The following is an 18,533-nucleotide window of genomic DNA, read 5'->3' on the forward strand; positions in this document are numbered from 1 at the left end:
GCCTAGCATATACTGGGCACTTAAAAAGTAGTCTATTTGAAATGAAAGAGTAGCATTATCAATCATTTAAAGAAATGGCTCTAACATTAGTTCACAACCTGGAAGCAAAGAGCTAAGCCAGAAAAATCCTGTCTGGGTCCACTTATAACTTTCTCAATTTGGGGTCTCTTCTACTAAAGAAGCAATAATTATAAATAATACTAAAAAAACTAGAGGGAAATATAGCTCTTATTTATTTCAATTTATTTGTATTTTATATTAAAATATCCAGATAACTCCCTTCCTCTTTCTCCCCCATTCCACCAGTATAGAAGCCATCATTTGACATAAAGATACATGTATATATAAAACTATGCCTTGCATATTTCTATTTATCAGTTCTTTTTCTGGAGGTGAACATACATAAGTTATTTTTCAAGCAATATTTCTGTTGCTTTATATAATATTCTCTTGGTTCTGCCCATTTCACTCTTAACATCATGAAGGTCTTTCCATAGACATTTAAAATGAACCAGCTCATCATTTCTTAGGGCACATTCCATCACAATCTTTTATATTCCTTCATCATCTTTTGCCACAATTTGTTTAGCCATTCTCTAACTGATGGGCATCCCCTCAATTTCCAGTTCTTTGCAACCACAGAGAGAGCTGCTATGAACATTTGGTTCTTTAGTTTCTTTTAAAAATTCTAGGGGGTTGTTTATGACACTGTTTATTACAAGTATCTGACAAAGAAAAATATCACTGCAGATTTTTCACATTTAAAGTACGGTGATAAGACTACAATCTAGTTCATTACATGAAAGACCATAACATTAGAAGCACACACAGTTGATTATCATCTTATAGCTTATTAAAATTGAATACTTTTTACCTTTCTGTCTGAAACTACAATTTTGGCCTTTTAACATCTGCATGAAGACCAAGACCACTGCAGTGTCATTTTAAGATTAGAGCAAGGAACCAATAAAGATAACTGACATTTCTTTCTTTCTTGACTCATGTTGTTGTTCAGTCGTTTTTTCAGACATGTTTGACTCCTCTTGACCTCATTTGGGGTTTTCTTGACAAAGATCCTAGAATCTTTTGCTATTTCCTGCTCCATCTCATTTTATAAATAAAGATAATAAAACCAACATCGTTAAGTAACTTGCCCACAGTCACATACTCATTAAGTATCTGAAGTCAAGTTTGAACTCAGAAGTCTTCCTGATTCTAAGCCTAGCATTTTGCCACCTAGCTGTCCTTCATTCATGTCTCAGCCCATCTTTTTCTCTTTGCTATTCATTTATATTACTTCTACCCCAGGTCACTAAATTCAAAATTTGAACTTCCATTCCCCTCTCTACTTCAAAGGAAGGTGGTCAGAACATTCTTCTTTATTAATTTAGGTCTACTATTAAACTTTCAGTATTTCTCCACTTTTAGAAATTCTTAACATGATATTTAGTTGCATAAGGAGTAACATAATTAAAATTTCCTTAAGTAGCAACTTAATATAAGCACATACTGAATTATTTACTTGATCTATAAACCTCATCAAAAATGAAATTTTATTAACTGCTTTATATTATTTATTAAAATCTTACCTTCTAGTTTAAAACTAAAACAGTGAATCTAACTTCTAGGAATTCCATGGGGGGAGGGAAGGGTATTACACTAAGAATTGATACTATTTGAAAACCTGAAGCAAAAATTTCAAAGGTAATACATGTGGGTTTAGTGTTAATTTATACCATGCAGTTACAATGATTCCATATTTATTCAGTTCAATTATTATTAGATACTTTAACTAGAGCATTAAATACAAAGTTAGGAAGGAAAGGCAATAGAATATTGAAAAATCATGCAAAAGGACTACTAGGTAGCACAGTGGATGATAGAGCACCAGACCTGAAGTTGGAAGGACCTGGGTTCAAATCTGACATCAGGTCCTTCCTACCTCTGTGATCTTGAATAAGTCACTTAAACCTGAGGGCCTTTGCTATTCTTTTGTCTTTGCACTGATATTATGACAGAAGTTAAGAGTTTTTTGTTTTTTGTTTTTTAAAGTCAGGTAAAAATCCATATCTGCATTAACCCTTCTTCTAGCTGCTTTCTACTTTCTTTTTAATTTTCAGCCCTCATTAGCCATAGAGAGAGGAAATGAAATTCAAGTCTATTAAGTAGCTCTTCTTGATGAACACAACAAAAATGAAGACTTCCAGGAGCTACCACTACCTATCCCATCCCTGTTCCCACTAGTATTATACTGGGTTTTTTTTTTGGAAGAGGAGGACTATGGTCATAAGTATATTTATTTCAAAATTGAAACAAGCTATTGAGTACTAGCTTGAATCGCATTGTTGTCAAGATATTTAGTAAAAATAAACAAAAAACTCATCTGATGCCAAACATCAGTACACAACTATACCATACCTAATTGTATAAAATTGCACTATAAAAAATATTCTTTAAGAAAGTACATGAATAAACTATGTTGAATTGCTTACTATTTCAGGGAAAGGTAAGAGACAGGGAAGGAGAGTATTTAGAACTTACAATGTTAGAAAATGTTAAAATTGTTTTTACACATAATTGGGAAAAACAAAATACTGAACTTTTAAAATAGGGAGGAAGAGAAAAAAAGAAAAATGTTCCATGAAATGTTTAAATATGTAAAATATTCATTCATTGCACCTTTGGGTGCCAATGGAACACCTTCCCCTCATAATTAAAATTTTAAATGCTATCCCCAACCATGCCTCATCAACAATAGCCCAAATCATTTATGCTAAAGTTTAGGTTTCATAGGTTGTTTACAAGTTCCATAATGGAAAGTGTTCCCCCAAACAGCCAACAATATAACCTGACAATAGCACCATTCACAACTCAAAGATCTGAAAAAAATTTCCCATTTCAAAATGTAAAATATAATATTATTGTCTTATAATTCTCTGTTGTAGAGCACATTTTGATCATGGCAAATGAATCACACAATTTTTTAAAGATACAGGAAGTTTTAAAAAAAAAATTATCCAGGCAGCTGGAAGTTAGGAGAACTTCAAAATAAACAAATATTAATAGTATCAGAACAATAGACACACTGTAACAAAAATTAAAAATAAAATAGATCAATGCCCATATTCCTAACTACTAAATTACTCAGGCATTTAGACAAAGTTGCCCATGTTTCCTTAAATAAAAACAAAACATTTTCTTTCTTTCTTTTTCTTTTAAACATTTACCTTCTCTCTAAAATTAATACTGTGAATTGCTTCCAAGGCAGAAGAGTGGTAAGGGCTAGGTAACTAAAATTAAAAGGGTTAAATGACTTGTCTAGGGTCACCCAGTTAGGAAATGCCTGAGGCCAGATTTGAACCAAGGACCTCCCATCTCCAAGCCAGGCTTCTCTTTCCTCTGAGCCATCTAGCTGGCCCTAATCAATATGTTTTCAGTTGTATATCCAAAAAAGTAGGTCTTAATGGTTTTCTTGAAAGTGCTATGTGTCTTCTTTCGACAACAAAGAATATATGGAAATATTGTAGGTATTGCATGATAGCACATGTAAAATATATTGCTTTTTGCCTCGGGGAGGGAAAAGGAAAAAAATGGAGAGAATTTTTATCATAAAAGGTCAGAAAATGAATAATAAAAATTACTTCTTTTTATGCAATCAGGAAAAATACAATAAAAACAATTACAATGGCTTATCTCAACTAATTCTATGGATATTGTTTACAGAGAAACTAGCATATAAGCAGCAGTGTATTCATAATATCATTTCCCTCTACATAACAAACTGTTCACTGGGGCATAATACACTTATCAAGAAATAATGAATTTTTCACTTTTATATTTATAGGAAATACAAAAAAATTTCCATTGAAAGAACCGTACTTACAAAGTTGTAGCAATTAAGCTTTTTTCTTATCTTCAAAGACCATAAGAGATACTAAAGCAAGAGAGAAATTCAAGCAAAAAAGCAAAAAGGAAGATCCTGAACTGTAGTCTTAAGTCATTACAGATTAACAAATTCATATATTAATAATTCTTAGCAAGAAGTATTTGATTTCATTTCAAAAAATGAGAGCAATAATAATAAGAGATGATATGATATAGTAGACAGATGGTCAGCTTTTGACACAGAAAAACCTGGTTTCACGTTTATCCACTGGCACATACTATCTATGTGTCAACAGACTAGTCAGAATCTCTCAGTACACCAAGAAACTGGGACTATAAGTTGAAGTTTGGCCACTCATTTTCACTGGTACAAGGAGTACTATACATGGATAAAATCTTCTGTTCTAGATGCCCCTCTCAAGTGACACTTATCACCTTTAATCTCATCACCATGTTACTGACAGAAGCCTTGACACTCCCCCAACCCTGCCCTTAGCTTTTCTCTTTTAATTAGAGATTCAAACATCTCCCAGTACCTTCCCTTATAAAAGGCAGAAATTGCTCTTTTTTTTTGCTCACTCCATTCTGCATCTGCTGTTCTGCCTGGTTTCAATTCCATGGAACAAAATGCCCCCATGTGGGTACTCTCTAGCACCCTATACAACCCCCAACTTCCATCAATTTTCCTGTGTCCTTTTGAGTGTTGTTTCCCCTCATTAGATTGTAAACTGTTTAAGGGCAGAAACTGCCTTATTTTTTCCAGTTGTTTTCCCAGCACTTAGCACAATGCCAGCCACATAGTAGGTGTTTAATAAATGTAAAATTGGATTGGAAACCAAAATTAAAAAAAAAAAACCAATTGCTCTTTTTTTTACTATTAATAATAATTATGATAAAACTACTAAGAGTGATGAGGATAACAGCAGCTTTAAGGTTTACAAAGTATTTCACGTAAAATATCTCATCTGATTATTACTAATCTTATCTGATTATTACTAATAGGTCGGGGTCGGCAACATATGGCTCTTGAGCCATATCTGGTTCTGAGCGGCCATATCGTGAGCACTGTACGGCTCTCACGAAATTACATTTTAAAAAATGTGGCGTTTATGGCTCTCATGGCCAAAAAGGTTGCCGACCCCTGTTATAGAGGAAGAAACTGAGGATCAGAGATGGGGAAATGCTAGTAATATCAAGATAAGGAGAACATTTGATGAAAAGGTTACATATGACAGAAGATGTAGAGTTGCTAAACAGATTATCTTAACAGAAAATTGCATTTCCTATCTTCATTCTCCACCTGACTTAAATTTGATTTTTTTAACTTTGCCACTATGCTTCAGTAGTCATTTTACCCTGGAATTCCCCTCAGTACCTGCAGTACTCCTGCTGGAATGGTCACCCACTCCTGCATCCTTCTCACCTTAGAATGTCCTTCCACTGTTCTGGACCTCTTTCTCCCATTGAGGGTTCTTCCCAAAGCCCCCATTTTGGGGAGGATCCTAGGGCAGCCACTTTCATTCTTCTCCTAACTCTATTTCTGGCTTTCTGAAATCTGAGGTACCTTCTCTTTCCCCACCCTCTTTTTCAGCTGCCTTTTGTGTATCATTCTCCCCCCATAAGCTCCTTGAAAAAAAGAATCTTTCTGTTTATATTTGAATCTGTAGAACATAACAGAATGTCTGACCCAGAGTAAACACTTAATAAATATTTGATGCTTTGCCTTGTCTTAGAGTCACCAGGCACCAAGTGGAGCTTTCTGCTCAGGGGAAGAAGCAAGTTTTACAAATATCTCCTTGTAAAAAGTTGGGAAGATACATTAGAGAGAGGAGAAACTTAAGGCAAATAAAACAATTAGAAGACTATTGTTAACAGTTAAGGCAAGAGTGCTATAGGAAATGATGTGTGTGACAAATACAAAGAATCAAAAAAGATCTGCATTAACTGATGCAGAGTGAAATAAGCAGAGTAGAGAAAATAATACATGTAATAATTACAACAAAACAAATGGGAAGAACAACAAACCAAAAGATCTAAAGTAAATATAACATAATTATAAAGATCAAGCAGGACTTGAATGAAGAGAAACAAGAGAACATCACAATGAAAGGTTCACAGGTATTATATATTGTGCAAGTTTTCTGACTTTTCAAATGTATTGGTAAGTTATCCTTATTTATTCCTTTTATATTTCTTTGTCTTTGTCTTTAAAAAGTACAGATTTGTTATATAGTTTGGCTCTCTGGGATGGAAGAGAAGAGGTACTGTGGATAATTAAGATTTTTAAAAAAGATATCAGTAAAAACTTATTTTAAAAAATTAAGGCAATAGATGCTGAGGGTCTCTGGTAACTATGTTCATGGAGAAAAAAGGATGAACTTAGGGCATGTTAAGGAGGCAGAATTCAAAAGAAATTTACTGATTGCACATATAGGGTTAGTGACAGTGAGGAGATGCAATTGACTGTAGTTGTGTATCCAACTGACTTAAAAGAGGGTTGTTGTGTCCTTGAAAGAAATAAGTATAAGGATGTGAGATAGATTGTGTGTGGGATTTTGGACATATTGTACTTATAATTACATAGGGTTAAAGAAGAAATAGATTACAATGATGTAAAAGTGCTATTCTACCAAGAAGTTCGGCAATGAAGAAAAAAATAGAGAAAAATTTAAAAGACGGAAGAATATCACGTTTGCATATTGCAAGAAAGTATATTATTTGATTTATAATAAAAATTAGAATGTACATTTGTAAGAGAAATACAAAACATCATGTGGGACACTAAGAAGAGATGATTACTTCCAGCTGGGGAAAAAGTTGGGAGGATTAAGTAAGGATTCATGGAGGAGGTGCTATATAGATTTTTTAAAAATTTAAAAAATGAGAATAATAACAGCTAATGCTGTGGTAAAAGGGTAGTTAATTTGAGAATTGGGAACACAGTATTAATAAAAAAAACATGTGATGAAAAAGTGAGGATGGTAGTTAAAAACAAAAAAAAGTAAGAAACTCAGTTCGACTCTATTATCTATTAGGCAAGAAACAGATAAAATTGGAAAGAAACTTCTCATTAGTCTGAACTTGATTCAATACAATTTTTAGTCATTTCAAATCTTACATATTGAGTTCTCTGATGGCAAGAAGCAGCAACAAGTTTTACACCTTCTATCAACTCTGCAAATGCTTAGTACCATGCAAAGTACAAAGTAGGTCCTTAAAATATTTGATGATGATTTGATGATGATTGTGATATGTTTATATTGAGTAGATGCTTTTATACAAGGTTTGTAAAAGGACAGGAAGAAGAATGAGTGGTCATATGTATATGAAATCATATATCTCTGGCAAAGAACTACCTTTGTAAAATACTATAGTTTTTAAAACACTCAGCTAAATCATGTTAAACAATAAAGGAACTTTTCTTTCCCCTTGGAAGAGCAAAATTAACATGTGGGTCCCCAAAGGAATTCTTGATAATAGTTTAGTTAAAAAAAAAACTCAATAATTATTGATAAAACCTGAAACTCCCTTCAGATTACAGAGCTAATGCAAGTGGAGATCAACAGTGGACAAAGTTTAATATAAGGTTGATTATGTCATCACTCCTTTCGCAAATATGTATATTAACTTTGGGTCCTCAAAAACATAACTACAAACAATTAGTAAAAGCTTGATTTAAGCAGATTATCATATTAGGAAAATGTAACCTCTTTACTATTACTAGCATTATAACAGAGTTACACTTGTATTTGCCCCAATATACTTAGAGAAGCATAAAAATATATATCATACCTATCCATCTATCTCTTTATCTCTCTGTATATAATTATAAATGCATGTGTATATGTTTGTGTTCATGTATCCACATATATACACACATCTGCACATGTGTATAGACACATAGACAGAAAATGTATACCCATAGGCTGAAATATATACATATACAGTATGCATATATGTATGTTTGGAATCATTCCCAAATTAAAGGAAAGTTTCCAGACATTCTTCATAGAATAAATTTGGCCCTGTACTAGCTTCATTTTTTGTTAATATTTCATGAAACCTCAAAATGAAATACATTCTTGGGTTGAAAAAACTTCTCACTAAAACAGAAGATATCTGAAAGGTCACAAACGCTTGATGGCAGTAGGTTTGTAGACGCCCATATGAATGTTTCCCTTCAAGATAAATAAGGCTGTGGCAGCTGCTGCCTGCACTCTAAGGCCTGGTCTTACATCAAACACATGTAATGTAGTAGGAAGGAGAAAGGAGAACCTGCTTCTAAAATAAAGAGAAATTTAAAAATAAAAGGGTTGTAATTCTTTGGGTGATTCCTTCCAACAACCAATTATTATCTTTCTGTCAAAGAAAATGGCAATGGATCTCAATAGTGGCTACTTGAATTAATTGTCCACAATATGCATAGAATACATCTTTTTTTGGCTCTTCCTTCTCATGTATGTTTCTAAGTAGATGAAATTTTTTTTCAAGAGATAATTATATACTAAAACAAATTTAGTCTGAAAAACTTAATTTAGAAACCTATTTATAATTTTTAAAAAATACTTAAATGCCTTGGAGCTGAACAGTCAAAATATAAAGCTAGCTAATTTTTTGGTGGTACACATTAGATGCCAGAAATATGGAAATGATCAAAACTATTCTTTTAAGAAACAAGTTGTATAAAAAAAAAAGGTTATGGATATTTTTTAAAAACATCTTTATGACAGGAGTGACCCAAGAGAAGCAAAGCACCCAAGACAATTGCTCAAGGCAGGGAATGCTTTGAACTCACACTGACACATTCGTATCTGAGGGAAATACTTCTAAAATGTCAGCAGCCTCCTAACCCTTTTCTGTATATTCTGCTACTTGATGCTGGATAGCATTAGACTAAAGTAATGATGAAGCCCAGGGTGCTATGTCTTGGAAAGGGGTTAGGGATATGAAAAAGGAAAGAAATGGGAGGGGGAGGGATGTGAAATGAGAGAGAAAAGAAGATGGGGGAGTTGGATAAAAATCATCCAGATGATAGCATTTGCATGGGGCTGATGCACACTGGAAAATGTGGCACAATGAACTTAGTTTAGTAGAGCCAGAATATCAATCAGCCAAATAATTATTTATGACTCTAAAGTTACAACTCACACACAAAATAAAAACAAAGTATCACCTGTCTAGAGCAAAGTAGAGCAAATATACTTTTTACCATCAGAAACATAAGCTTTCCAATAAGATAAGGATGCTTACATGACCCTGAAAGACAAAATTGATAAGAATAATAATAGTGCAAAATATAGAGAATGAATTCCTTTAAAAAGTATTTCCGGGGCAGCTGGGTAGCTCAGTGGATTGAGAGTCAGGCCTAGAGACGGGAGGTCCTAGGTTCAAATCTGACCTCAAACACTTCCCAGCTGTGTGACCCTGGGTAGTCACTTAACCCCCATTGCCCACCCTTACCACTCTTCCACCTAGGAGCCAATACACAGAAGTTAAGGGTTTAAAAAAAAAAAACAAACAAAAAACAAGTATTTCAATTTAGAGGTTGTTAACAAAAGAAATCAATCTGATTAAAGTTTCGTTATCACTTCCTTTGCTAGGTAGAAAGTATGGGAGCTGCAGAGTCATCATATGGCCTGGGTGAAGTAAGCAGCTGTCTTCTGTGCTACATTTCACTGAAAGGGAGAGCATAAGAGAACAAGAACACACACAAACAGCAAGGGCTAGAATCTGTTTGAGTGAGTCTGTTTTCACAGCTGGAGATAGGGCACTTACTATTCTATATACAGCATCATTGAGCCTGGAGTCTCAAGTGGGCAGTGTTAAATTGCACTGTAATGCAACTTGAGAATTAATGATTCCCCATAAAAGTCTTACCCATGCTTGGTCCATAAAGTTATTTTTCTTCAAAAATAAGTAACATACCATATGTACCGAATTACTGTTCACATGGAGTACAAGTCTTAATTAATAAAAGCAAACAAAATGATCTAAATTGGACCAGCTCCTAACACAGCAGAGAAGATCTATGGGACAAGTATTTATGTAAACATTTTAATTAGTTAAGAGCAACTAAATCATTATTTCCCCATTTCCTAACACTTTAAAGCATAGATTATTTTTGATAAAAAGGCTCAGTACATGATGAAGTTGGAAATAGGTTCCTTATGGATTTCTCAATATTAACAAATGACCTTTAGCTGGGTTTTTGGGGGGGAGTGGTGGGGGAAAAGGGGAAGGAATTGCTTTTTAATCACCGAAAAGGGGCAACCATTGTATTTCATCAAAATAACAACACACATAATTGTTTCAAATGTAAAGTCACCTGAGGACTTTGGAAGACTTCTAGAGAACAAACATTTTTAACTGCTAAGTATTTTCTTACAAAACATCAGGCAGTCAAAGTGTAACATTATGATTCTAACCAAATACTGGATCCACAAATACATAGGAAGAGCACAAGAACAACATAACTTGTGGTTAGAAATTATGAGTAACCTGGCTCTCTGAACAGGAAAACTACAAATCCTGTAGAAAAGAGCTTCTTTTATTTGTAATGCCAAAAAAAAAAAAAAAAAAAAAAAAGCATTCCCAGTTTGACTATACTTTGTCAAATGTTCAAAGAAGACTCTTAACACATACAATGTCTAACTTACCGGAGTGCTTGCTACTGGAGGAGCAGGTGTTTCAGAGCTAGTCTCTTCAAGCGTCTGGTGAGGTTCTTCATGACCACGAGTTACAAGAATTCTAAAGTGTTGTTGTCGGGAATTTTGATCTTGTCTGATCTTAAAAGTACAGCCCTTATTCTGTGGGATCCTTTCTACTGAATTACTCCTGTGTATTTCAGGACAATTCCTGCCATTGTTAGGAGGTTCTGAATTCACTCTGTCTTCCATCGGGCTAACTCGTTCAGGTCGAGGTTGGACTGGATAGGAGGTACTCCTCTCTAGCCTTATTCTTGGATACCTGACCAACCTGTCCCCCTTTGTTCCAGTAAAACCAAAATTGTAATCACCACCAGGGTTTGGAGTGCTTGTTTGGGGTTGCTGTAACTGGAAAACAAAACATCTTTTCCCAGAACTAGCAGACACATCCGGGATATGTTGCAAAGACCAACGCCTGGGCTCAGTAGCAGAAGGGTTGTTCTGAACCTCTGATCCAAAGGGCAAGAGTCTAACCTGACGCATGTCTGCACTTGAAGCACGATGCTGAATTCTTACTCCACTTATGTTCAAGCCCGAAGCGTTTTCATTGCCTTCTACTGTCTGGGCAACTGAGGGGACTGTATCACCTTGGTTATCTGAAGGAACTGTACAAAATACTCTGTGACTGCAAGGATTGGATCCATTGACCTGTTGTCCTAAATCATCGAGCAGCCTTGGTGGAGAATTATTGGGGGATTCTCTTTCTGAAGTTTCTTGGGAGCTGCTTTGGGATGAAGAAGGTCTACTTACTGGTGAAGTAAAATTCTCCCTAAGGTCTGAAAACTTATAGGGAAGGTCCTCATCAAGAGAATCTGGTGCCCCGCACTCATCAGTATGTCCGTTCACAGCTTTGCGCTGCAGGGAGATTTGCACAGATGAGCTCCTTGTTGGACGGGCATCAATGTTATTCAGCAGCTGAGGGATAAACATGGATGTGCTTCGTTTGAGGGATCCCACTCCTTGTAGACTACCGCCACCATACTCTGCTCCATTTTGAGAGAATGGGTGAGGACTGTTTCTCCTTGGCAAAGTGTGGAATGCCATAAAAAAGTCGTCTTCTCTCTCTCGATCTAGGATCTCTGATTCAGGGGCTGTGTTGCTTCGACCAGAGCCAAAATGAAACCGCAGCCGATGGGCCATGGTTTAACAGGAGGGCAGGAAGGGAGAGGGAGACAACAACCACAACAATTCAGGCACTGCCAGAAGTTAAAAATCAAAGGCATAAACTCCAAGAAAAATTGTCCCATCTGCCAAACTGTTAGCACTGCACCAACGATAGCGACAGATAGCAGAAATAACCCAAGTGGCAAGCTGCATTCCAGGCATGATTGGATAAGAGGAATCAGAGCTTCTGCACACTGGGACAGAGGGTAGGATGGTTAGAACCACATGACCTTGCTCTCCCTCTCCAATGCCAGCTTGTGGACTTGGTTTTTTTTTTCCCCCTCCCTCTCCCTCTCCCTCTCTTTTAAACAGTCAGAGCCTGAAACAGCACCTTCCCAGCTGCTCTTTTTCCATCAGAAAGGCATTGCCCCAGCGGGCGAGCTCTCACAGCTGACTGGGGCAGCAAACACTCTCAGTGCTACTATAAATCTAAATCACATCATATTCACAGGGTACTTCTGAACTGAGCAACATGCACACGCGCACACAACACACATAGCACACTTGACACACTCTCTCAAATGAATACAAAGTATTACAAATTGTCTTCCATGAAAAAACACCACGACATCTTCCCACATCCTCACCACCTCCTCCTCAGAAAGACCAAGTCAGAAAGTAGAAATAGGTCTCGTTTTCATAAGCAACATATTTATTTTGTTTGTTTACTCATTTTGCCAGGTTATTTATGACATCATCAGACTATCATGGTGGAATGCAAACTAATAAAAACATACTATAAATATAATTACACACTAGCCAGAAGTAGTTTCACTTTAATGCTAAATAATTAGACTATGATCAACAAGTAAGAAAATATCTATGTGGGGGATGGGGTGAGAGATAACTTAAACTATTCCGGTAGTTAATACTATAAATCTTGCCAGTACACTGAAACTTTCTCCTTGAAAAACTACTAAAAAGAAAAAAGATTGCAAAGAATTCTCACACCAGTAGTGAAAGAGCAGTAAAAAAACACAGCTTTGAGAAAATATTGTTCCTTGCACATCACAGGTGGGAAAGACAGAGGAAAACCCAAAAAAAGCCTAGTAGGTACGCAGATTTATATTCATTTCATAATGTCACCACATAAAAGAAATATTACTCCAAATTAATGAAATTTCGATGCTTATATGGGATATTCCTGGCATCCTTAAGAGCCAAAATCCTTCCCAAAAGAGGAAGGTTTCAAAACTCAAAAAAAGGTGTCTGTTTCGTTAACTGAGAATGACACTTCAAAAAAAATATTTATAATTTTCTTTCATATTGATTCTTTCTCATGAACCAGAAATTGTAATTATTTAACCACATAGGCTGGCCTGAGGTGAGAAAGGAATACAACCCAAATAAAAGTTTCTATTAAAATCCCAAAGCATAGTTTTAACAACATATCTGGAATCATGGGTATGGGGAAAGACACCATGTTTAGACATCCAAATCTGTTTTCTAGCAGCATGTTTTCAAATGCCAAGATGACCAATTATGAAAGAAATGGAATCTGGCTTGTTCAAACCTAAAACTGCCAAGCACCAGCACAATCCCATATTGTCTTTAACAGGCTTCTGTGCCAACAAGAAAGAACACAGGCATTCGTCACACAGTAATAGTTCTGCAGACAGCTTGGTGGAAACCCAGGTGTTAGTATTATTAAACATAATTTTCAGAAAAAGCATTCTTTCTATAGCAGGACATTGGCAAATGCATCTTATGTATTCTAACAGGAAATACTTGGCAGGGCAAGAGAACAGAATACAAGAAAATCTTAAAGGTAGCTAATGTTCCAGAACATAATTTAAAATCAAGATAAACATAAAAAATCATTTATTTCCTTTCTAGCTATTATGTTCTGATTATCAAAATTAAATTCAGGATACTTGAATTAGCTTTGTCTTATCTAAAGACACTACTTAAGCCTCTCTCTTACATCTAACTTTTCCCAGCTATGTACAAGTAAGACACAGAAAACAGCAAATCCCTATTCTGATAGAAATTCATGTTCTCTTCTGAGTAAATGAATATGTACATCAATAGAACTTAGATCACTGATAATAAAATGTGAGCATTATTTATATACCAGATAGCTACATGTCACAAAATTTATATGGATTTCCTAGTTGTGTAATTGGGAGTGAGGGTATGCAAAATCATATATTCACTAACATTAGACCAATAAATATTTTAATATTTTAATGTATAAGTTCCTAACAGACACAAGTAAGTCTAACTTGTCTGACACGGTTTTTGGAAAGTCATTAAGCACTTAAGAAGACAGAAAAAACACTGAGTGTTATAATGACAGTGAAGATGTATACATAAGATTTAAATTCAACAAAAGAACTTGGTAAAGGAATACTACTCAAGAACAAGAAGGCCTGGGCTTAAATAATGCCTCTGACTTTGACACTAAAAGCTATATAACCTGGGACAAGTCACTTCTTTACCATTCTGTGGTCACCAACCCTATTTCTTCATCTATGAAATAGGGATAGGGAATGGTTAGATAGAAGGTTGCTTGTCTCTGGATTATTCCACAATTGCAATTCTTGTTCAAAAATTATAACAAAGTGCTAAATAAATGGAATCCACATTTTGGGGCCAGTGAATTTGCATGGAGGAAGAAAAAGAGACAAAAGTGGGGTAGAAGTAGGAGTAATGATAATAATTAATAGTAGTAGTGGTGGCGGTAGTGGTATTAACAATAGTAGTAGCAGCAGTATTTTATAATGCATTAAGTTTTCCCAAATGTTTTACAAATAGTATCTTTTTTATTTTTTTTTTATTTTCATAATAATCCTGGGAAGTGAATGTTATTATTATTCCCATTTTATAGACAAGGAAACAGAAACAGACAAAAGTTAGGTGGTTTGCCCAGGGTCACACATCTGTTAAGTGTCTACAGCTATATTTGAACCCTAGTATTCCAGATACCGAGTCTGGCACTCTATTTTGTTGTACCAGGTGTAAAACTGATTATTCTGGCACATGATTATGGGGATAGCATAGAGGGTATGTATGTTGTAATAATGATCTTTTTTTTTTTTTTAAATAAAGGGTCTACTTAACTCTATAATGTTTTCCCCCATTTAAGCAAATGAGGAAATAGAAGTTAAACTGAAATGCCAATATTATTTTTGCTTTTTGTCCCCCTAAATGATATCTGATGGCAATTTTAACTAAGCACTCCAGAAAGAAGTTTTTCTTTCATATTTTAAAGGAGACTACTAACCAATTTGAAGACATCTGGTAGATAAGAGTGCTGGTTCTAAAGTCAGGAAGACTTTTCTTCTTGAGTTCAAATCTGGCCTCAGACACTTACACCAGCTGGGTAACCTTGAGTAAGTTCTTAACTCTTTTGGCCCCAGTTTCTCCATCTATAAAATAAACTGGAGAAGGAAATGGCAAACCACTCCAGTATCTTTGTCAGGAAAACCCAAACTGGAGTCATGACAACTTTGACACAACTGAAATGGCAGAATAATAAAAAATATATTTTTTTAATTGTCATTTTAAAATTGTAATTTTTTCCTCTGTTAGGACAATCCCTCCCTTGTTTCAAGTTGTTAGATATAACTTGAACTACTCTGGACAAAGAAAAGCCATGTGGATAAGTATGATTTGGAATTCCACAAAGTTTATTTACATGTAACAAGTAATTCTTAACAGATTAAACGCCATTCTGTATATTAATAACAGCACATAAAAAAAATCTACGTTCACATTAATGAATTTTGGTTTTACTTACTGGGGAAAAATATACATATATGCAAATATTATTAATCTTCTAAGCTACCACATAATTAGGGTGGAGATGATGAATACTTAAAAATTTTTAAACATCTGGATATTAGTAGATAAATTGGTCTGACTTATGCCACACACATTTTAATGTGAGTGTAGAAAGCTAGACAAAATGACATTAAAAGTTGCACACGCTGAGATTCAGAGTGATCTAGATCCAAAGACCTGGGCCCAAAAGTCTTTTCTCTGTACATACTATCTGTGTGCTGCAGAGACAAGCCACTTAATCTTTTAGTGACCCAAACAACTATTTAAGATTATAAATTATAGATGAGTTGCCAATATGCATTGGTGTATGAAGTTTCCACGGAGGAGAACTCCCTATACAAATGAAATCAGAGGTCTAGAATAACAACAAAAATTTTTACTATGAAAACATATACATGCACCATTCAAATTTCCTTTAGTATACAACCAAAAAAAGGCATAACTGTCACATTAAGATCATTGTTTGGGGAAAGGTATAATGGACAGTGAAAAATCAGAACTTACCAGTCTGTTCTCATCAAATACTTCAAACAGGAGTCTGTGATTGGATGGATTTACCTATAAGAAACACAAAATACTCCTAGATCACCTTCAGTAATTCAAAAATTCACCACAATGAAAAATGCCCAAAAGATAAAACCAAAGCAAACAAAGTCACTAATAAACTGGGATGCATCTAACTATATTTGTCATATCAGCAGTGTCTACAGTGCTAATCAAAAACCCAGTAGCAGGCATCTAAAACAAAATTTTCATTTTAGCTACAATACTGAAACAAATGGGAAGGGGAGATTTACTATGTATCTTTTTTTCTGAGAAATAATTTCCAGTGCTTTAAAACTTAATTTTTATCTATTCTAAAAGGCAATTCACGCACGCTATCTATAACCCCATCTTTCCACAAAAACTTGAAACCTAAGGAGTTGTCTCCTAGGGATGTCAGAGACAAAGAGTCTATGTTACATCTAGGCCAGTGCTGCAGTTCGAGCCAATGGATATGGGAAGGGAAAAGTATTTATCAAGAACTTCTAATATGCCAGGCACTGTGCTAAGCACTTTTCAGATCCTTTATATTGAGCCTTACAACAAACCTGTGATTTAGGTGCTAACAATTTCCTTGTTTTTTACTTGCCTAGGATCACATATCTAGTAAATGTCTGAGGCTGGATCTGAACTCAAGTATTCCTGACTCTAGACCCAGTGCTTAATGCAAGGAACTATCTTACTTGCTTAACGGGCTTTTTTGCAAGCTTCATCACTCATTAATTTTTCTCTTCACCATATTCTCACTCCTAATCAATCACCAACTAAAACTTACTAAATGCCTGCTATGTTCTAAGTACTACAAATGGTATACAGCATAGAATAGTTTTTTTTTTAATGTTTGAAGCAATCTAGGTTTTTAAAAAGAACAGATGAGACATAGCTCTTTGGATCAAAAGATTTTAAAATGATAGGATGTAAGAAGACATAGGTGGTAGTTGTAACTATAAGCTCTAATATTTGCTATCCATGGAATCACTTATTCCTCCTGGGTCTCAACTTTTCTTCATTTTGCAAAATGAAGTAGTTGGATTAAAATTTCTCAAGAAGTCAGTTCACACTCAAAATTCTCTAATCTTCTAAAATGCCAGAAACACAAAGGCATAGAGAATTACTCATCCATAATATCACTGTGAAATTCTGTTTTCTCTATCCTCCTTATCTACTTCTTAAATATTCCAATGGCAACTAGCACATTATAAATTATAAAGAAATAATTCTGGTTGTGACTCTAACACAGACTTGTGGCACACACTTATGAGCAAGTCATTTAGCACTTCAAGATCTGGTTTGCCTAGACTGTAAAATAAAGAGATTATTAAACACAGATGTCTGAAAGTTCTTATCTAGTCCCAAAACTTTATGATGATGGAACATGTCTGTAGAGAGTAGGAATGAAAATAATCTTCTTTTTTCTTTTCTCCTCATGGAGAGGAAATTTTTTTTTAAACCCTTGTACTTTGGTGTATTGTCTCATAGGTGGAAGATTGGTAAGGGTGGGCAATGGGGGTCAAGTGACTTGCCCAGGGTCACACAGCTGGGAAGTGACTGAGGCCGGGTTTGAACCTAGGACCTCCTGTCTCTAGGCCTGACTCTCATTCCACTGAGCTACCCAGCTGCCCCTGGAGAGGAAATTTTTGATTTCTTTTCAAACTAAAATTTCAAAGCTACATAGTATGTCTTTTAAGAAGATATTTGAATGAGTCGACTGCCATTTAAAAAGTGGAATAAAGATACTTGCATGGCAATAAAAATATGCCATTTCCATTTCGAGATTAAATTAATGAGGCCGAGGTTAAATGAAGACTGAACAGAAATAAGGCAATTTTATTAGGATGCAGTCAGAAAGGAGTGGAGTTGATTGAATTTTGACAGCTTGAAACTATAACATTCAAGATAGTGGAAAGAACACAAAGAATTTTGGGAAGACACTAAGTATAGATGACTTCTTTCTCTAAATTTGTACTTTAGCTTAGCTCAGTGTAAAGGAAAAGACCTTCTAAAACTGCAAAAGGAAGAAAATATAGAATTAATTTTGGGTTAGCCAATGTTTGTTGAATAAAAGAGCATGTGTCCAAATTTTTGCTAAATGTGACCAATGCATTAAACTGAAAAGAGCCTTAAAATATTTGGAATTTAAAAGAATTCAATATTGCACCACAGAGTTTCATAACACAAGTACATGGCTTTGTTTTTGTTCACTAGTTTTTTAGCTATTCACTATTAAAATCTTTCTCTATTAGAAAGTACAGGTGGAAGCTAAATGATAAATTTAATTCATAATTCCAGGCTTCAGATCTGAATGTATAAAACAAGCAGTCAATAAGTTCTGTGTGTGCAACATATAACAAATGATTAAAACTAAATGGAAATGGCATTAAGAAGCCATTCTGTTATAGAATAATTTTTAGAGATTTTGTGCTATTAGAGGAATAGTAATGTCATTCAATT

The 18,533-nt window shown here is 34.9% G+C and overlaps 1 protein-coding gene across 3 annotated transcripts in view; it reads right to left on the reverse strand.

Annotated features, from left to right (window-relative positions):
• Positions 1–18,533, reverse strand: part of NEDD4L (NEDD4 like E3 ubiquitin protein ligase) — a 212,875-nt gene that overhangs the window by 189,759 nt on the left and 4,583 nt on the right. For all 3 annotated transcript variants that reach the window (XM_044664562.1, XM_044664553.1, XM_044664545.1), the window contains exon 3: positions 16,044–16,097. The gene's annotated coding sequence lies outside the window, so the exon portion shown is untranslated. The remainder of the gene's footprint in view (positions 1–16,043; positions 16,098–18,533) is intronic.

Source organism: Gracilinanus agilis, chromosome 1, assembly GCF_016433145.1.
Source record: "Gracilinanus agilis isolate LMUSP501 chromosome 1, AgileGrace, whole genome shotgun sequence".
Lineage (NCBI taxonomy): Eukaryota > Metazoa > Chordata > Mammalia > Didelphimorphia > Didelphidae > Gracilinanus > Gracilinanus agilis.